General features: G+C 37.7%; 1 non-coding gene across 1 annotated transcript; it reads left to right on the forward strand.

Annotated features, from left to right (window-relative positions):
- Positions 1-3,514: 3,514 nt before the first annotated feature.
- TRNAA-AGC lies at positions 3,515-3,587 on the forward strand. The gene has a single exon. It is a non-coding gene; the product is annotated as a tRNA-Ala (tRNA).
- The last annotated feature ends 15,562 nt before the right edge of the window (positions 3,588-19,149 follow it).

Below are 19,149 nucleotides of genomic sequence, written 5' to 3' on the forward strand. Positions count from 1 at the left end.
GTCCTGGGCCTGAAGGAGTGAACTCCAAATTTCAAAATTTGAAATTTGAACAAACTTGCAGATTTTTGGTTTCTGTGTCGAACATAGATCGAAATCTGTCATGCACTAATTCTGTGATTTATTGGCAGGTTTTTTTGGAGAAAAGTTTCGTTTGCTAAAACGTACTCTATGGGCGATGATATGTCATAAACCGAAACGGGACTAGAGGACAGCAAAGCAACAAAAGCACAATTGGCTATAATGAAAGCATAATTGGCCGAATTCTCAACCAAGCTTGAAACTACTTTTGGTGCTTCTATGGACAAACTTCAAAGCTTTGTGATATGTCGACTGGCGAAGAACAAATAGCCGCAAAGAAAGTGTATAATAGGACCACATTACAGCTCGAGTATGCCGCCGGCTATCAACGAGGTGCTGGAAAACTCATTGGTGGACACATCTTGCTTGACCGGCGGAGCTAGCTGGTCTAGTTGGAACACAAATTCCAAACAGCCAGAGAGTTGGCCGAAATTGACACCCGAGTGGAAGAAATGGGTGCCACGGATGTAGCACTTTTTTGGCCACTCATGGAAAGAGTTTGGTATTTATGATAGCATTAAAATGTCCGAGCAAGAAATCTACATGAACCGGCCTCTTCTAGTGGCTGCCTTGTGTTTTTGGTCATCTGCTACTAACATCATGAACCTGCCACTTGGGCCAATGAGTCAAACCTTGCTAGATATGGTCGCAATATTTGGTTTTCAGCCCAATGGAGAGGAGATATGTACCTTAGCTGACATTCCTTCCTCTTTTCATGCTAGTCTGAAACCCAAAGTGAACAAGGATGACAAGAAAGCAAAACACAAAGCCGATGTCAAAGCAAGGAAGTTGCTTAACTATAACTCTATGCCGAACATGCTGTTTTGGGTTGTGCCTCTCAACCGTGGACACATCCTCGTCAATTGCATGTTCGGCGTAGAAAGTGCTATAGTTAAGCAGCTTCATTGTTTTGACATCAGATTTGTGTTTTGCTTTCTTGTCATCCTTGTTCACTTTGGGTTTCAGGCTAGCATGAAGAGAGAAAGGAAGGTTAGCTAAGGCACATATCTCCTCTCCATTCGGCCGAAAACTAAATATTGCGGCCATATCTAGAAAGGTTGGACTCATTGGCCCAAGTGGCAGGTTCATGGTGTTAGTAGCAGATGACCAAAAACACAAGGCAGCTACAAGAAGAGGCCGGTCCATGTAGATTTCTTGCTCGGACATTTTAATGCTATCATAAATACCAAACTCTTTCCATGAGTGGTCGAAAAAGTGCTCCATCCGTGGCACCCATTTCTTCTACTCGGGTGTCAATTTCGGCCAACTCCCTGGCTGTTTGGAATTTGTGTTCCAACTAGACCAGCTAGCTCCGCCGGTCAAGCAAGATGTGTCCACCAATGAGTTTTCTAGCAACTCGTTGATGGCCGGTGGCATACCTGAGCTGTAATGTGGTACTAGTATACACTTTCTTTGTGGTTCTTTGTTCTTCGCCAGCCAACATATCACAGAGCTTTGAAGTTTGTCCACAGAAGCACCAAAAGCAGTTTCAAGCTTGGTTGAGAATTCGGCCACTTGTGCTTTCATTACAGCCAATTGTGCTTTTGTTTCTTCGCTTCTAGCCCCGTTTCGGTCCCACTGGGCGTGCCAAAAGATGTTTGCCTCAAAATCGTCTCAGCCGAAATGAGGGCCGAGGGACTTGCGGTTGAATCGTCCTTCTGAAATAGTGCGGGCGTGCCAACTAGTGGCCTATTGGCCGAGCTAGTGGCCTATTGACTTGAATGATATTGTGCTATAATCAATAGAACAACTTAACTATGAAATCACTATATCAAGAAGGACACAGAAATTGCTAACGCAATGTAAACCTTTCCACTGAGGAAACTTCACTGCGTGGCTTTTAACATAGCCAACACGAAAGATCAATCCAATATGAATCAAATGAGTTTACAGTATACAAGTTGTGTTGTTCATAACAAACACATTCACTTAGCAACAAATGCTAACTTGATTTACAACTGATCTAACATTTACTTGATTATCAATCTATCAACTCTAATAAATCAACTGATCTTCCTTGATCTCGACGTCTCACAGATCTTTGAGAATGAATTATGAAAGCAATAGACAATACATGAGAAACACAGACCAAATAATGAGAGTTTTCAGAAAAAGGTTTTAACAAAAACTATTGGTTCAAGAGTGAACAATGTTTATCAAAAACGATAATAAAAACCCTAAACTTTGTATTAGTTTCGAAACCTTTTATACAGGAGGAAAACTCCCCCTCAAACAAATCTTTTCTTTAATCAACAAATAAGTTCAATATGGAAAGATATCAAAAACTGAAATCATTAATGTTTCTTGTTTATTTGTTATGCATGCAAAAAGTCTTTAATGCAAAATGCACCAAATCAATGTAAATCAACTTAAATTATACAACATGATTTAGAATGAATATATATTAAACTCAAGATCAGTGAGACACGTTTGCTTGATCGTATCTTCCTCTTTGATTCCTTGATGCTCCGGTTTCCTTGTGATAATGGGAAATCATGCATTGAATGGTAATAGTCCAATATACTTACAATATATATATATATATATATATATATATATATTTACAATGATGAGACTCACTCTACATGTCATCTTGTGAAAATGTGGTAACTACTGAACTCTGTGATTTTCCATCTCCATATTGTACTTGCTGAGGTTTCTCATCTCCACTGACCCATGTTAATTTCATCTGCACCATAACTCATGTTTCATTCTTTTAGAACTAGCTAAATGCTATCCCAAGTTCATAGTTACAAACTTACAACAGTGTCACTATGTCAACTTGGGTTTCGACCATTGCTTGACACAACTTGAATATGACAATACTCTAAACACGATTGATCGAATTGGTAAATGTCTATTTATTTACCGATGTTCTATGCTCGAGAGATGTCCATACAGTGGCTTGTTTGGATTGGCAAATTTAAGAGGGTTTGCTTTCTTCAAAATGCAAGGGACCTCAAATTCACCAGAAAACAAGACTAATTCAATGTCGGTTCTGATGTTAATAACATGAAATGTTAACGAACCACTGCAGGTGGAGATAGCACATTGACTAGTACCATTCTGATAAATTTTGCATTCCTTCTTCTTGCAACTGAGGTAGTCAGGATCAGTGCTCATGTATGTTGCCTGCAAAGGAATTAATTAAATATGAACGGTTTCCATCATAAAACTATCAAGTGCATGTCGATTCACTAATCACAACTGGAGTTCTTTTGTTAAGAATCAATCACAAGTGGGGTTGAACAAGCATGTTTGTCCTTGGACATGTCCTAAACATTTGTTTTAGGATAACGTACTTGAGAATTTTCCCTTTAATTTTCATGATCAAACTATTCGTGTCGTATAAATTTCCAACCCTATCCAATTTTATTCCTTCCTTATTTAAGAGCATTCAGTTTTCAAATCCAGAAGAGAGAAGAGAGTAGTGTGTGGGGATGTAGCTCAGATGGTAGAGCGCTCGCTTAGCATGCGAGAGGTACGGGGATCGATACCCCGCATCTCCACTTCTACATTTTTATTTTTATTTTTATTTTTTTTGGTTATTTATTTATTTTTTGTTATTAAAAGTTTGGAGAGAGGAAGACTATATCCTACACCTCTGCGCCTACAATCTTGATCATGTATGACTGACTTTTTATTTTTTGTTATAAAGTGTTTGGAGAGAGGAAGAATATATCCTACACCTCCGCGTTAGGGCAGACCTACAATCTCGACCCTAAATGACTTTTTATTTTTTGTTATAAATAGTTTGGAGGGAGGAAGGCTATCCTTCACTTCTGCGCAAGGGCAAACCTACAATCTCAATACTGAAGGACTGACTTGGGACACATACCTGTCTCCACAACTCCCAAGTATGGATTCCCGCAGAAGATTTACAGATCATGCATGCGACTCAACGCACGACTGCTAATAACGAGGATCAAATTCAAATTGAGACTTAACCACAAGCCCGCATTGAATCAAGGCATCAGGGTAACACTTTATACTTTGATTTTGTTTTTACCGTGACTTGTGAGTATCTGCATCCCATAGATTTATCAGTTGTCACTCGCACTTTCACTTTCACTCACGGAGTTGCATAGCACGAACATTTCGGCTAGGTTAGGCCGATCCGTGCTAAAGTCCTTGCATTCAAGGCAAAGAGAACCCCGCGGCCGAGATTGATCCTTTCTCGGCCCACAATCAACTGATCAGAAGTCAGATCGGCGCAAGATATACAATCTAGAACAAAACCTCGCTTTGCCTCCTGGCCGCGAGTTGGCACGCTCGCGCACACGTCACCACTCCAGAAGGACACGTGTAAGCCAAAGAAGCTCTTGGCCCAGTGACACACGGCCGAGACGATTTTTGAGCGAACAAATGTAAACCCTAAAATATATATCGCCAAACGATATTTAACGTTGAAGTCAAAATTTTCTGAATTTGACTTTGTCCTCGTAAAGTGATAGACTTCCTTGCTCACACAATTGACAATTTACAAGATCTATCACTGCGCTATAAAAAAAAATATAAAATAAAAGGAGAGAAAATGGGAAATACAATGACACCTCAGTTGATGAAGCCCTACTCATTTTGAATGTAATCAAACATGTGAACGAGCGGCGACAAAAAGCAATAGTACTCCAACACGTTTCTATGACAAACGCAGAAATGGGTAGTTAGCCACAAGATCTTCCCGCACATCATCAGTGCAGAGCAATTTTATGTGGAACTATTCTATAGATATGATGAAAAATTTGACCCTCTAATATAAATCTATGGAGAATGCACTAGTCCCATGGTTGATTATTGTAATTTCCTCCACTATCCTATACATATCTAAAACAAAAGGACCATGCATGTTCATTTCAAGTTGCTATAGAAACAAGTAGGAGAGAATTAGTTTGGGACAATGACACCTAAATGCAATGAAAATAATACTTGAAAAACATATTTAATTGTACGAGATGATGAGCAAACATGGTATTGTTGCCTACTCTAACCAAAAGTGGACAATTCATTGAAAAAGTGCTAGCACCTCTGTTACTAGTATATGGAGGATGAACTTCCAAAAAAAAAAAATTGCCTTCCAAATCTTCAAAAACTGATTTTGAAAGTATGAATAGATTTTTTTTTTTTTTTTAAAAGAAGGTATGTTATTGATTTTATTGGATGATGGGCATTATAGGAAAATTAGAGAGGTGTAGATAACAAATTGGTTATTTGTAAAAGTAAGTTGGAGGTCTATTAAGTAAGGAGGTCCAAATGCCAAATTTGGAAGTATGAATAGAAGCTCCCCATAAACGAAAGCGCAAGAATGTAAAAATGAAGCAAATAAAATGCAGGAAGATAAAGAACAAGAATGTAATCTGCGGGAAATAAAGTGCAGACAAAGTAAACAGCAAAAAGATAAATTACATGAATGTAAAGAACGACAATCTAAAGTGCAGGAAAGATAAATACCGGTAAAGAGAGCGATAAGATAAACACGTAAAGATTGATAAGTGTTGTAGAAAAGCTTAAATGTATTGAGATAAAATTTGAGTAATCGCGTAGAGCGTTTGGTCGAGGACCTCTAACAATGAATCCTAAGATCCTTTTTATAGTGAAGCTAAACTACTGAATGAAGGAAAAGCAGCAATCTCAGCCTTTACAGCTAAGACCGCATTGATTACAAATAGAAAAGTATTTACGTTTGTGATATTTTTGACGTTATCAATGATTGATTCTTTCATGAGCAATCAATCAGGCCTTATAACTGATGATTGGCAGTAAAACCCCTTAATGCTTATCAAGTTAATTAAACCAAGCTTTGGTAACGTTTCTCCTGACAATCAAGCTCTTCAAAGTGTCGTGGCTAATTAGTCGCTGTCATTCATTACGCCTTATGGGTCCGCGGTCATTCATTAAGCCTTGTGAGTCATTTGATCTCAGTAACGGTTATCCGAACACGTTATCTTCTATCATAAATTTGAGAATCAACTTTGTAAATCTTTAATGTGTCTTGGCTAATTAGCAGCAGTCATTCATTACGCCTTGTGGGTCAGGCGCACCTATCTGCCACGTGAGCCTTACCAAATATTGGTTCAAACAACTACCGCCTAAGAACCGCACCGAACCGCCGGTTTGGTTTGGTTTTCCTGGTTTCCGGTTAAAAAATCCCACCCCTAAGTTCTATGTTGTTTCAATTCAGTATTAATTTATTTTACCTGGTTTAACAGACAAATTCTTCGCAATCCTATATTTATCTTCCATTAACATGTTATCATAAAGTTCCCTTGATTGCTCTTTTCTTCTGCTTGGTTTAGTCATAAAAAAAGGTCTCTACCGGAGCTTTTAGTAAGGACTCATACATAAAAGTAAAAATGGGAACTAAAACGTACTTTTCTGCAGGGTTCGGTTCTCAAGCAGCTTGCTATAGCAAACAAGAATGTTGGTGGTGGTGTTGTTGTACTTGCTGAAAGAGACAAGGAGGAAATGGAGATAGATATTGCAAAACTTGAATTTGACTTCATGGGACGTACGTCTGTTACATGCAGAAGTGGCAATCCTCTTGTTGACCTAAATAGGGTACATTAGGATAGCTTTGATATTATATATGCTCATGTACCCCTACTACTTTTACTTATGTTTTTAGTCTTGTTGGAGTGTCTAGTTTTATCTATGCCCATTCTTGCGATTACTTGTAGATATTTCTATTGGAACATCATTTTTCAATGGTTGTCAAAAATGCCTCCTATTTTCTCTCTCTCATTTATGTTCCTTCGCTTCTCTCTCGCTCCCTCTCTATTTGTTTTTCTCAATTCATTCCTTTTCATTTTCTTTTTCTTGATTTCATCTCAAGATACTACATTTTGTTGTTCAGATTAGCTTTGTTTTCTCATTTCCAGGTCTCAGTTTCGAAGGCGCGTGCTATCATTGTATTGGCATCCGATGAAAATGCAGATCAGGCTAATTCCTATTTCAAATGCCCTCTTACATTACCCCATGCAAAACTTTAGTCACATGAGGTGTTTATATTTCAAGGTGATTCACGTGCTCTGAGGGTTGTTCTAAGCCTCACTGGGGTGAAAGTGGGTTTGAGGGGACATGTTGTTGTAGAGATCGTGGAGTGACCTGGATAATGAGCCTCTGGTGAAGCTTGTTGGAGGAGAACTCACTGAAACAGTAGTAGCACATGATGTGATTGGGCGGTTAATGATACAGTGTGCTCTACATGCAGCCTGGTCTAGCGCAGGTATTCTTGTTAGCTATATGCTTCTTAAAGGACCTGATAGTCGTAGTAATGGCTAATAAGAGCAAGTGCAGCGGTTGCACTTTGTTCGGGCAAATTGGGGGAATGATGATGTGTTGACTGGCCAAAGTCATTTTGTTGCTTCCACCGATCCATCTTTGACCAAGCAAGCCTTGCCTTTTCATGACCAAGGCCAAAGAAACGGGCAAGCAAATGACTAAATTCTTAACTGGGGGTGAGGGCTGCCAGCTCGGCTGAGGAGAGAGAAGAGAGAGTTTCAGGGGTGAAAGTGAAGAAAAGCAGAAAAATCTGTTCTTATGAAAAAGGATCAGAAATTTTTGCTATTTATAGAAAATTTTCAAATTTTCAAAAATTTATAACTAATTCATACGAACTCCGATTTTTGCATTCCACATATGCACGAACTCGTATCGATGATCTCTATAACTTTCATGAAGGAAGTTTTCCCAAATTATGTATGTGTAAAAAGTCGATTTTCGAGACCCCCCCCCCAAACAATTTTTTCTAACATCTCACACCCAAAAAAATTGTTTTCAATGAACAGTTAAAAAATATAATAATGAACAGTGTTGACCAGGCAAGAAAAACAACGGGTGTAAACCCATGTCCAGTGGCAGTGAATAGTAACTTGACCGGTCGAATTATTGACTTCTCGACTTTGTCTTTTCTTAACTACGGATGAACTTGCTCTAAGAGTAGATTTGACTGTAGGTAAAAAGTTTGTTTTCCCTAAGTTGTATAGATGTGATTTTGTTCCTATTTAAGTAAACTTGCATAGTGAAATAGTTCAGTGGTATGACCACATGTGAAATGGCGTAGTGTTTGGATACTCTGGCCAGGTGGGGCCCATTTTTTTGTGCCACGGATTACATCGATTTGGATTGAAAAAACAAAGAAGAGATAAGTAAAATCAAATAGCAAAGCTTGGAAGCCCAGATTTAAATATTTTGCTTTGTTACTTGATACTAGCTGGATGTTATTGTTGCACTTTGCTATTCATTTCCCTGCTAGTTATGATTATCTCGTATTAAATGTCAATTCTTATAGCCAAACTTTGAAGCAAGGCCTCATCTCTCATTCTCATTCAAAACTAAGACCAAGAAAAATAGAAATATTGTATACCAAAGACAAGAAAATCTTTAGTCAATTCTCTACTCTCAAACAGAAGAAAAGAAACCCTAGTCACGTAGCACCAAGTACAGAGTGGGGAGGCTTCCCCTACTCTCCTTTATGCTATTTCTCTATTCCTTTCTAATTTGGTTAAGCCCCCCCCCCCCTCGTGCTGACTTTATCTGATTTCTTGTCAGATCTTTTTCCCTTCTCAGTGAGTCCGACCCTTCCCCGAAAACCCTCCTTGATCTTCCGTGTCTACACCCGATTTGAAGAATTTCACTCTTATATATATACCTACTTGCTTTTGTTGGGTTCAATATTATGCGCTTAATCTGCAGTTTCTTCTTGGTTGGTGAGATGTGGTGGGTTCTATGCTGGTAGGGGTCATCATTTGGCCTGCGGGCCTAAAAGCCCATGGGCGCCCGCCCGGTCCAGTGGGCAAAAGCCCGGCCCGGCCCGCAGAAAAGCCCATTTCGGCCCTGCCCATTGGGCACTAGGCAGGGCTAGGGCGGAGGGTTCAAAGCCCAGGCCCGGCCCGCGGCCCGGCCCGTTATATGCCCATTAAAGCCCGCCCGAAAGCCCATTCAATTTTTGTATTAATATATTTTTATGTAGTTATATTGAACTAATTATTGCATTAGGCCATATGTTTTTTAAATTTTGTATTTTATTTTGTTCAATAATTAACATATCATCATTTTTTCATAGGTTTTTGTATTTTTTTAACAAAATAATATGACATATAAATATAATGGACTCGGCCCTGCCCAGCCAAAAAAGCCCGGCCCGGCCCGGCCCTAAAAAGCCCGTAAGGCCCTGGGCCCATGGGCGGCCCTGGGCCTTGATTTTTAAGAGAAGCCCGGCCCTGTCCGGCCCGAAAAATAAAAAAAAATGTTTTGGCCCGGCCCGGCCCGGCCCGAGCCCATTAATTTTGGGCAGGGCCTGCCCTGCCCTGCCTATTGACGACCCCTATATGCTGGTAAGGCAATCTTCAGTTTGTGGTGGTAGTCATGGTTTAGGTTTATAAATTGTCGGCTTTTGGTTGTTTTGGTTTTGTGGGCTTGGTTAGGGATCATGCTTAATTTGGAGATGTGGGCTTTGTAATTTTTAGTGCTATTGTGCTGCATCTACCGTAAGTTATTGAATTGATTAAAAAAAAATGATACTTTTAGGGAAGGCACACTACTAGCAAAATAACAACACACACGGATTTACAGTAGTTAAAAGCCACAGATATCCGTGTGAAATAGAAATACGGACAGAAATCCGTGTGAAATGAGCATAACGGGGCCCACAATAATTTATACAATAACAATATCAACAGAAATCCGTGTGCATAAACAACAGTCACAGATATCTGTGTAAAAACTAAAACATTTTCACACTGATATCTGTATGAAAAAACAATTCACACGGATTTCTGTACGTATTATAAATTATTTTATTTTGAAATCATTAATTTTTTATGTTATGTGAATTATGGAGGGACGGATTTCCGTTACAATAAGTATTTGATACAGATTTCTGTGTGAAATAAGTGATACACACGGATTTCCATGTGAAAATGTTGACACAGTAATCCGTGTGAAAAAGGAGACTACACACAGAAATCTGTGTGAATAAACAACAGTAACTAATGTCTGTGTAAAAACTAAAACCTTTTCACACGGATATCGGTGTGAAAATAAAAATTAGCTACAAAATTCCGTGTGAAAAAGTATAGGTGTATACAAGGTTGACCATTTATTTGATATCGAAATAACGGTGGATTGAGTTAATTTTTTTTACACAATACCTATTAATACACTATAAATAGATGGGTAATGTCAAATTTATTGAATTTCAATTTTGATTTATTGGTTTGCACAAAAATTCTTATATGTCTACTAATGTGGTATAACTAGTTTATTAGTTGTAATGAAAAGTATACCTTCCATGAGCAACAATGTTGAGGAAATTGAATTTATCAAAATCGACCGTCGGATGTTGTCATGATTAGAATAAATAGTTATGGACAAAATTTCAGCAATTTTTGTTATCGTTTAGGTCGCGATCTACTAGATCAACCATGAATCCTAAATACCACATAAAACTAATATGCTCATAACCGCTCATTCGCAACTTATTTTTTCGATCTGTCAACTCTCATACTCTCATGAATATGAGGTATACCAAATAATGTAAAAATTTTGCAAAATTTATCTCCTCGTGGTTTAACTCCCCTTAGGGAAGTATCGGTGTATATAAGGTTAACCACTTTATTTGATATTGAAATAATGGCTTTAATTTGAGTTAATTTTTTTACACCATACCTATTAATACGCTATAAATAGATGGGTAATATCAAATTTATCAATTTTCAATTTTTATTTTTTGGATTGCACAAAATTCTTATATGTCTACTAATGTGGTATAACTAGTTTATTAGTTATAATGAAAAGTATACCTTCCATAAGCAGCAATGCGTAGGAAATAGATTTTATCAAAATCAACCGTTGGATGTTATCATGATAAGAATAAATGGTTATTTTCAAAATTTCAGCTATTTTCGTCGCTGTTTGGGTTTCGATCTAGTAGGTCAACTCTAAACCTTAAATACTACATAAAACTAATATGCTCATAACCGCTCACTTGTAACTTATTTTTTTGATCTGTAAACTCTCATGCTCTCATGGGTAGAAGCTATATCAACTAATGTAAATTTTTTTGAAATTTTATCTCCTCAAGGGTCGGCTCCCCTTAGGGAAGTAGAAGCGTTTAAAGTGTTGACCGGTTTTTGGTACAGACATCTATGTGAAATGAGTAACACACACGGATATATGTGTGAAATGTTAACACGGAAATCCGTGTGAAAAGAATCATTAGCTACAGAATTCCGTATGAAAACTCTATTAGCTACAGAATTCAGTTACAATAAGTTTTTAATACAGAATTCTCTGTGAAATGAGCAACACACGAATATCTGTGTGAAATGTAGACACGGATATCTGTGTCAAAAGAAAAATTAGCTACTAAATTCTGTGTGAAAAAATAGAATAGAGATAGAATTCCGTGTAAACAATAATTAACATGACAGTTATATATTACCGAGATAAATACACACGAATATCAGTTGTAAATATATATGTATCTCACACGGATTTTTGTGGTAAATTTTTTCCCGCTCACTTTTTTGGAACAAATTCAATTTCCCTCCCCTAGTAGTATTACACACGGATTTCCGTGGATTACTGAGCTACATACACACGGATATCTGTAGCAAAGATAAATGTATTTCACACGGATTTCCGTGGAAATTCCGCTTATAACCAGCAAATTGATCCAAATCTAGATAAATAAATTCCGCCTCCGCTGCATTCATCGAACACCTTCCGCTCGAGTAGGAGGAGGATTGGGATTTGAACAATATGGAGCAGAGCGTCGCTTTCTATCTTTCGATCCACCGAAAACCCAAGAGATATGCAGAAGTCCGACGCCGACACAAGGACCGATAATGCTTCTAGTCGATGACGGTGAAGAGGAGTAGCGATGTGAGCTGGTCGGTATCGTAAGCCCTCTTTCCATTCATCTAAAAACCCTAAGTCCAACCAATCAAACCAATTGTTCTGGATTTGTAGGTGTGAGCATCGGAAAGGCAGGGTTACCCCAGGGTATCACCAAGGCGGCGGCGACCCGGTTCTCTATGTCGGTGAGGATAGATCAGAAATCAGGGATTCAAGAAGAAGTTCCTCAAGGAAAGTGAAGGATTTGGAACCCCCGAAGAGCAGTCACGAGGTTGAAGTTGCGTGAACTTCACTCTGTTTTTCTTTGTGCTTTTTGATCGAATTTGAATTTGAGCTTTTCTAGAATTGTTTTAGTTGCATTGGATTGAAGTTGATTGCGATTCTGTTTGAATTAAGTACATTACAGAGTTTGATTTGAGCGGCGATAGGGGGACAGAATGGTCTGTGAGGATATTTATCGCCGCTCACCTCTATCGTTGAATTCCTGCAGTATGCTCAAAGCAATTGTGAGCAAATGCACTTCATTTTATTTTTAAAGTGCAGAACAGAAAGTATTGTTAGAATATAAAATGAAACTGACAGAATAGAGGAGGCTTTATCTCCTAATATGATCAAGATGATTTCGTGACTTTTACAAATGCAGAACCAAACGTTAATCTTTTTATCAAATTACCTATAGTTTAATTCTTTGGTTAACTATCAAAGTGAAATTGACCACTTGAGAAGAATTTTGAGACCCCTTGATTCCTTCCAACAGCAAACCTAACTACTTTGAGCCCTGCAATCTAACCCACATTTAACAGGCCACTAACCATATCCCACACCCTGAGATTGACAACCACTTAGGAAAAATAAATTAAAACTATTTACCAGAACCAATTAGACTCACATGACTTAACCAAAACTACTAATGAAAATGTCCTCAGAAATCAAATTTTCTTTGTGTGAGAATAAGTGAAATTTCTCGTGCAGGGTAGAGAGGCAGGAAAGAAAGACCACTTAATCAATTGGCATTGGCACAACATGCTAAGTACTTAGCATATGCTGATGTATGTTGCTTTTCCCCCCTTTTCTGGTCAAGAATTACAGTTCCTCTGTGACACTTTGTAAATAGACACCTAGTAACCGAATTACAATCAATGTCCTTGATTTTAGTTGCCCTACTATTATCTGTTTGAATTGGCATGATGTGAAATATTCATGGGTTGAAGACTTGAAGTAGTGTAGTGCATATCCAAAATGACCATGATTGCATTGCCTAACATACTAAATACCTGGTGTAAATCGGATGAATCAAATCTCTGATGTTTTTCTTTTTGTGTTTAACAGATTCTTTACACTCGGTGGATAAGAAAACATACCGACAACAAAGAAATACTACGCATCTGTTATAGACTTGACTGGGGGGGGGGGGGGGGGGGGGGGGGGGGGGGGGGGGGGGGGGTGCAAGAATATCAAAGCACTTTTGGTATTAACTTGGTGAGTTCTTTCTCTCCCCTCTTGAGGTGCATTAGTTCAGAAATGCTCATCTATATTGGATTGCTTCATAGTGTAGATCATTGATGATCCTGCTTGTACTGAAAACTCGTCTCTAGTTACATTTCTCCTTTTTCTCTTGAAAAGTTTTATTCTTCCTATTCTAGATTATCAGACATGGGCTACTGAATTGTTTTGAATCCCCTCTTTTCTCGGTCTTGTGACAAACTGGAATGACTGAAAGGAAATTTTGGAGGTTGAACCCCCTGAATGGCTTCCTGACGGTTCGACTAAAGTTTGCATGCAGTGCACTTCTCCTTTCACTGCCTTAACTCGTGGCACTATGAGGAAATGGCCAACCTCTTTAAGCACATCTGCTACCTGGTGCACTAAGTTTCAGAGATGATTCCTTTAGAACAGAGTAGGAGCTTTGGGCAATAATCTCTTCAAATGTACAATTGGGATGGATGAAAAGGCCCAACCTTGATCGGATTTTGTGGTTCAACTGTGAAATATGTACTTTTGATTTTCTTTCTTTATGTAATTTTGTGTGAATTGTGGAGTTTCATATATTTGGGGATTTCTGTGGAATGTAAAGAATATCTTGTTATGAATGTAAAGCTTTAATATTTTCGATTGAGTTGTGGATTTGTTCATTTTATTGTAAATATTTGTAGTATATTTATTGCAGAATTTTTTTTTTTTTTTAATATGCTGTTACTTTTACACACAGAAATCAGTGAGAGTTAGGGTATAAGAATTTCACATGGAAATCCGTGACAATAGTTATAAGTTTTGACACAGAAATCAGTGTGAGTGATATTCCGCACAGAAATCCGTGTGAAATACAGTTTACACATTTGACACAGAAATCCGTGTGAAATAGAGTTGTTCACACGGATTGCGTTTTATTCCGGTAATTTATATTTATGGAATTATAGTGGGGTCCACGTAACTTTTTCACACGGACAACATAATCCGTGTGAGATGAGCATTACCCCCCCTCCAAGCCGCACGGTAACACCAATCTGTGCGTGTACTGTGTGTAAAAGCTATCACACACTGAAATCCGTGTGAGAAAGTCTTATTACCCACAGATTAAAATCCGTGGGTAATTGTTGTTTTGCTAGTAGTGGCAGTTCTGAGAACACTCAGAACAGTCTTCTGGTATTTCTCATCATTCTTTTAGCAGGATGGTTTATTTAATGGGCATCCCCAATTTTTTCCTTTGTAGAATTAGTCTTCATAAAGAAAAATAATTTCTGACTTATCACAAAAAAAATAACATTAGAGAAGATTAGGATTCCATTGAGGGATTCCCATTCTAGACGTCTTCTAGAGTGGATCTAGATTCCACTCCTCATTATACCTGAATGATTAAGGCTATGTGTTGGTATATATGTGCTTTGAAGAAAAACTGGTTTCTGCTTATTTCTGAAAATAAGTGGCTGAAAAGCAAAGCAGCTGAGTGTTTAGTTAACTAGCTTTTTATAAGTGTTGTCAGTGGAAAGTGTTTGGTAAACTCAAACTAGCTTGTGCTTTTTGTTTGTGGAATGACCAATTTGGACATGAAAGATTATTTTGCATTGATTATTTGGTAATACAATGTTTTTCAAATGCTCTTTCTATCATTTTCAATCTTTATTATTTCCTTATAAAGTTTTGTTAACTTTCATTAATTTTTATAAATCATGGTGACCATATGATTAATATTAGACAATTTTAAAAATAACTTATACAAATATATTAGTAACATTAATAACAATTGATTTCTGATTGGTATCAAGTAACCACAAAAAATATCATAACATATTCAAATGTCCACGTTATTACGCACACTCATCAAACTCTGAGTAATGCTTTCTTATTGTTTCCATTTCTTGTGCACCATGACCATGATATTCTTCTTCTACATTATCATCCATCTCTATCACACCACTTGACCTATCACCCGAACTTCCTTCACTGCGGACAAAATTACTGTCTTTGCTATCAAATGTAGTCCAAGCTTTAGTACCTATGACAACAAGATACTAAATTAGCTGAAAGATTTTGAAAAGCAAGGACACAAGGAAAAAATAAAATAGCAAACTACAAAGACCCCCCTAGTAGAAGTCCAAAACACAAAGAACTCCTCCACTTTTGATTTTATACATCTAAGGACAAAAGTTTACACTTAAGGACATTTTGTCTTTAGTAAGTCTTTTACTTTCCTTAATAGTTATCTCTTCCTTTGGTAAAAATAAAATTGACTGAGCGTAGTGGGCCCATGCTTTTGAATTTGTTTGTTTAACCATATTGCAGGTATAAATCCATCCTCTATACTCGAAGGTAAACAGTTATTTTTACCATTCATAATTTCGATTGTTGATAGACTTGAGTTGATTGCTATCTGCAAAATTACTACTAAGGAACTGCAAAAGGAGAGAGAGAAATTGAGAAAATTAAAAACCTATAGAGATAATCTTAGTAGAGATTCTCCCAATTACTGGGATATTATCTATAGACTACAGACTAGAATCTATAGAATAGAAGAGGAGATAGATAATCTCTTAGATGTTCTGGAAGAGGAACAAAAACCTCTTGATTATTTGAGCATTGGTTAGATCCGCACATCACTGGTATCAGAGCTTGTAAAATAGCTCAAGGAGAACCCCTCCTTAATGGGGACAATGTCAGAATTGTTATTAGAGAAAATAAATTCTCTATTGAAATCTTCTGATGAGAAATATCAGAAGTTGTTACTAGAAATATCTAGATGTCAAACTCATCTAGAAAAATTACCTGCTATAATCCACCAATTGGAAAGATTGGAAAACAAACTGGATTATATTAAAGAACTTCCAAAAATGGAAGAAGAAAAGCTGACAGTCGTCAGTAGAAAAATCAATGAACAACAAAAAACGTTGGATTCTATGAAAAATATACTAAAGGACAAGAAAGTGCCTACAGTAAAAAAGAAGACTAATGGATTCAAACCATTAGAAAAACCAGACACAAATCTTGTTCCAAACATGATTTTTCTGGAACCATCTACTAGTCAGACTAGTATCCGGTATGAAAACCTGGAAAAAAGAGATGTCAAGATGATGAGCATCTTCGGAAAAAAGAAAGGAGTACAGCTCTTAAATTCTGAAGAATTTGAATATAATGAAATCGAGCATGAGGTAAAAAACTCCTCAATCCCAAAGCTAGATTTCAAACAGATCTACAAAAGGGGAACATTTGACCTGATGGACAGCCATCATTTCAAATTACTTGAATTCACAACCCCCTCAACAATTGGAGAGACAGATCTCTTAATGATCACTCCAGCTGAAGTGGCCAGAGCACAAGCAAAGAAGTATCAATTCATGCATATTGGAGCAGTCCAAGTAGGCATAAAGCTCTTGGCAAGAGAAGGCATCAACTGCTCAGTCCTATGCGTCCTGCAAGACAATAGACTGACAGACTTTCAAGCTAGTTTGCTGGGAACTCTCGAAGCATCTTTGTGCAACCAAGTGGCATATTTCAACTGCTTCCCCAACTTTTCAACCAGCTTGAAGGATGCAGCCCACTGTCTCCGACTGAGAATCAAGACAGATGGTATATCAATGAAAAATGATATGCAAGAATTGGCGATAGTATACCGAATATACTATAAACTGATGAGCACCACAGTAGAGCCAAAGACAAGGATATCCAACATCCCTGGTCTCACTACTGGGTTCCTCACCAACCAGAAGAACCATTCACAACAGATTCACAAGGTTGCTTGGAATGAAGTAACTTTTCCTATTGAATGGAAATTATCCGGTCCAAAGCCACCAGCAGAAAGTGCAAAAGCAAAAATCTACGAGAGTAGAAAGACTGGAGAAATTAGTCTTAATTTTGACAATCACAGAAAAAGTGATGTCTGTCCTGAGAATCTCAGGATAAACAAGAATAATCTTCTGAGAAGAAGCTACAGCACTAGGGAAGCTAGTGTCAGTGGTATAAAACCCACTATTGAAGAACCAATTTCTGAAGAAGAATTGGAGGCTGATCTGAACAGACCAGTCAATATGTTCAGAGCTGAGAGGCTCTATGAACTCTATAAAGAAGCTGAGAATTGTGAAAATCCTAAACGATTAGAAAAACTAATCGAGGAAATGAAAGAATTCAAAATCAGAAAGATGAGAAAAGTCTTTCCTTATCAAGATATTGAAATGGAAGAAGGAGAAAGCTCCAGAACTTTCATTAGCAGAGAAAAAGGGAAAGTAAAACTCCCATTACAGAAAGCCCCCACGGGTAAAAAAGGAGAAAGAAATTCCCAAAGATTTGTCCCAGAGGACAATCTGCCTAGAGTTCCTATCACGAACTACGGCATCTGGTTAAATCTAGATAAGAGTCTAGATAAAAGAAAAACCATTGACCAATGGGTAGATAGCCTGATGATGGCTTCTGCACTCACCCTTGGCAAATTTGAAGCACCAGATCTGCAGGTGTACTATGAAACTACTCTCACTGGAGTAGCAAAAAAGTATTACCTATCCTTCAAAGAAACTGCCAGAGGAAGAGACTGGCTTGAAGAAATCAAAAATTCAAAATCTCCGTATGATTTTGCAGTACCACTGTACGATCAGTTCTGTGGAGATCTTTCAAATCTGAGTGAAAAAGCCAAAGAAACGGCAAAATCGAATATCTATGCTCTCAAGATCTGTGACATGAGATATTTCGAAGAATACCTGAATGAGTTTCAGGAATATTACTGTACAATTGGTGAACTAGAGAATACTGATCTAGTTAATCTGTTGCACAGGAAACTCCCTGAACCATGGAGAACAGCTGTGAGAGAAAGCATAGCTGAAAAACCAATTGAAAGATTTTCAGTTGGAGGAATTGCCGACAGAATCCGGCAATTACTGAAGGAGCAATGCAAAGACAATCTTAGAGCTAAGATAGCCAAGAAATAACTCAAAGGAGTTGAAAATTTCTGTTATGGAATACTGGATATGCCCACAAACTGGGGATGTCATGAATCCAAATTCCACAGAAAGAAGAAAAAAGAAAAATATTACTCTAAAAAATTCAAAAAGAGTAATCAGAAAAGAGATTGGAAATTCAAGAAGAGTTCCAATTACAAGAAACAAAAGGATGAAGATCCTAAAAAGAAATTCTTCAAGAAAAAGAAGAATACTCATCAGCATAAACAACCAAGCAAGAAAGCTTGCAGATGTTGGTTATGTAAAGCTGAAGGGCACTATGCCAATGAATGCCCTGAAAGGGGTAAAAGATCTACTAAAACTCTCTTCGAAGAATATGAGCAAATAGTAGAGGTAGCAAACATGAAAGGCTACGAAATAGCCTATTCTGATGATGAAGATGATAACAGGTCAGTCTACTCTGCCTGGTCTGAAGAAGAAATTTCATCAGATGAGTCTGAGATCGATTCTGAAGTAGAGTACTTCGAATCCAGACAAATGAATGTTTTGAGAATCAAAAATTGGGAAGAAAGCAAGACAGAATCCTTCATGTCTTCTTATAAGGTGAACCCTGGTACATTCGTTTGTGACTACGGCTTATGTCATGAAAAGAATGGTCTCCCTATGTTTTGTGAAGAGTCTAAGAAGACTTATCATAAAGAATGCTTCATAGCTGAAGCAAGAAGAAAAACCAAAAATGGTCTTGTCAGCCAGTTAGTTGAGCAAGAATATGAAGAATATTTTGCTGAGCAAAAGGCGAAAGAAGTTGAAACTCTGTTCCAGAAAACCATGGAAC

This window comes from Rosa chinensis, chromosome 7 (genome assembly GCF_002994745.2).
Source record: "Rosa chinensis cultivar Old Blush chromosome 7, RchiOBHm-V2, whole genome shotgun sequence".
NCBI classification, from domain to species: domain Eukaryota; kingdom Viridiplantae; phylum Streptophyta; class Magnoliopsida; order Rosales; family Rosaceae; genus Rosa; species Rosa chinensis.